This window comes from Pungitius pungitius, chromosome 4 (genome assembly GCF_949316345.1).
Source record: "Pungitius pungitius chromosome 4, fPunPun2.1, whole genome shotgun sequence".
Lineage (NCBI taxonomy): Eukaryota > Metazoa > Chordata > Actinopteri > Perciformes > Gasterosteidae > Pungitius > Pungitius pungitius.
Window position 1 is genome coordinate 4,888,729 of NC_084903.1, and position 2,500 is coordinate 4,891,228.

The 2,500-nt window shown below is 40.3% G+C and overlaps 4 non-coding genes across 4 annotated transcripts; all 4 read right to left on the bottom strand.

The window, feature by feature from the left end:
• Positions 1–484: 484 nt before the first annotated feature.
• Positions 485–556, bottom strand: trnap-agg (transfer RNA proline (anticodon AGG)). Its single transcript has one exon. It is a non-coding gene; the product is annotated as a tRNA-Pro (tRNA).
• An 890-nt stretch (positions 557–1,446) lies between these two features.
• Positions 1,447–1,518, bottom strand: trnap-agg (transfer RNA proline (anticodon AGG)). The gene has a single exon. It is a non-coding gene; the product is annotated as a tRNA-Pro (tRNA).
• Positions 1,519–1,770: 252 nt separating this feature from the next.
• Positions 1,771–1,842, bottom strand: trnap-ugg (transfer RNA proline (anticodon UGG)). The gene has a single exon. It is a non-coding gene; the product is annotated as a tRNA-Pro (tRNA).
• Positions 1,843–2,094: 252 nt separating this feature from the next.
• Positions 2,095–2,166, bottom strand: trnap-agg (transfer RNA proline (anticodon AGG)). Its single transcript has one exon. It is a non-coding gene; the product is annotated as a tRNA-Pro (tRNA).
• Between the last annotated feature and the right edge of the window lie 334 nt (positions 2,167–2,500).

Here is a 2,500-nt window from a genome sequence, read left to right on the forward strand (position 1 = left end):
TGGTCAGCAAATTATCCATTTTTTTCCTACTGGGTTGTTGTGCTTGGTTGTTTTTTAAACAGTTTCAATACTCAAGAACATAGATGAACTAAATTGGATTTTTACAATTTTGTTAACATTCACTTATTTTGCTCGAATAATGTCAGACAATGCAACCATCAAGTTCTTCCGGGATTTGAACCCGGGACTTCTCGCACCCAAAGCGAGAATCATACCCCTAGACCAACGAGCCGACAAATGGCTGAACAATCGATGTCAACGTGACAAGATTCTTTGTAACTGGGCAAGAGAATTTAAGTAGCGTATCTCTAGACTTGGTCAGCAAATTTCAATTTTTTTCCTACTGGGTTGTTGTGCTTGGTTGTTTCTTAAACAGTTTCAATACTCAAGAACATAGATGAACTAAATTGGATGTTTACAATTTTGTTAACATTTACTTATTTTGCTCGAATAATGACAGACAATGCAACCATCAAGATCTTCCGGGCTCGTCCGGGATTTGAACCCGGGACCTCTCGCACCCTAAGCGAGAATCATACCCCTAGACCAACGAGCCGACAAATGGCTGAACAATCGATATCAACGTGACAAGATCTCTTGTAACTGGGCAAGAGAATTTAAACAGCGTATCTCTATACTTGGTCAGCAAAATGCCCGTTTTTTCCTACTGAGTTGTTGTGCTTGGTTGTTTTTTAAACAGTTTCAATACTCAAGAACATAGATGAACTAAATTGGATTTTTACAATTTTGTTAACATTCACTTATTTAGCTCAAATAATGTCAGACAATGCAACCATCAAGTTCTTCCGGGATTTGAACCCGGGACCTCTCGCACCCAAAGCGAGAATCATACCCCTAGACCAACGAGCCGACAAATGGCTGAACAATCGATGTCAACGTGACAAGATTCTTTGTAACTGGGCAAGAGAATTTAAGTAGCGTATCTCTAGACTTGGTCAGCAAATTTCAATTTTTTTCCTACTGGGTTGTTGTGCTTGGTTGTTTTTTAAACAGTTTCAATACTCAAGAACATAGATGAACTAAATTGGATTTTTACAATTTTGTTAACATTCACTTATTTTGCTCGAATAATGTCAGACAATGCAACCATCAAGTTCTTCCGGGCTCGTCCAGGATTTGAACCCGGGACCTCTCTCACCCAAAGCGAGAATCATACCCCTAGACCAACGAGCCGACAAATGCCTGAACAATCGATGTCAACGTGACAAGATCCCTTGTAACTGGGCAAGAGAATTTAAGCAGCGTATCTCTAGACTTGGTCAGCAAAATGCCTGTTTTTTCCTACTGAGTTGTTGTGCTTGGTTGTTTTTTAAACAGTTTCAATACTCAAGAACATAGATGAACTAAATTGGATTTTTACAATTTTGTTAACATTTACTTATTTTGCTCGAATAATGACAGACAATGCAACCATCAAGATCTTCCGGGCTCGTCCGGGATTTGAACCCGGGACCTCTCGCACCCTAAGCGAGAATCATACCCCTAGACCAACGAGCCGACAAATGGCTGAACAATTGATGTCAACGTGACAAGATCTCTTGTAACTGGGCAAGAGAATTTAAGCAGCGTATCTCTAGACTTGGTCAGCAAAATGCCCGTTTTTTCCTACTTGGTTGTTGTGCTTGGTTGTTTTTTAAACAGTTTCAATACTCAAGAACATAGATGAACTAAATTGGATTTTTACAATTTTGTTAACATTCACTTATTTTGCTCGAATAATGTCAGACAATGCAACCATCAAGTTCTTCCGGGCTCGTCCGGGATTTGAACCCGGGACCTCTCGCACCCAAAGCGAGAATCATACCCCTAGACCAACGAGCCGACAAATGGCTGAACAATTGATGTCAACGTGACAAGATCTCTTGTAACTGGGCAAGAGAATTTAAGCAGCGTATCTCTAGACTTGGTCAGCAAAATGCCTGTTTTTTCCTACTGAGTTGTTGTGCTTGGTTGTTTTTTAAACAGTTTCAATACTCAAGAACATAGATGAACTAAATTGGATTTTTACAATTTTGTTAAAATTTACTTATTTTGCTCGAATAATGACAGACAATGTAACCATCAAGATCTTCCGGGCTCGTCCGGGATTTGAACCCGGGACCTCTCGCACCCTAAGCGAGAATCATACCCCTAGACCAACGAGCCGACAAATGGCTGAACAATCGATATCAACGTGACAAGATCTCTTGTAACTGGGCAAGAGAATTTAAACAGCGTATCTCTAGACTTGGTCAGCAAAATGCCCGTTTTTTCCTACTGAGTTGTTGTGCTTGGTTGTTTTTTAAACAGTTTCAATAATCAAGAACATAGATGAACTAAATTGGGTTGGTACAATTTTGTTAACAATCACTTATTTTTCTCCAACAACAACAGAAAAAGCAACCATGAAGTTCTTCCGGGCTCGTCCGGGATTTGAACCCGGGACCTCTCGCACCCAAAGCAAGAATCATACCCCTAGACCAACGAGCCGACAAATGCC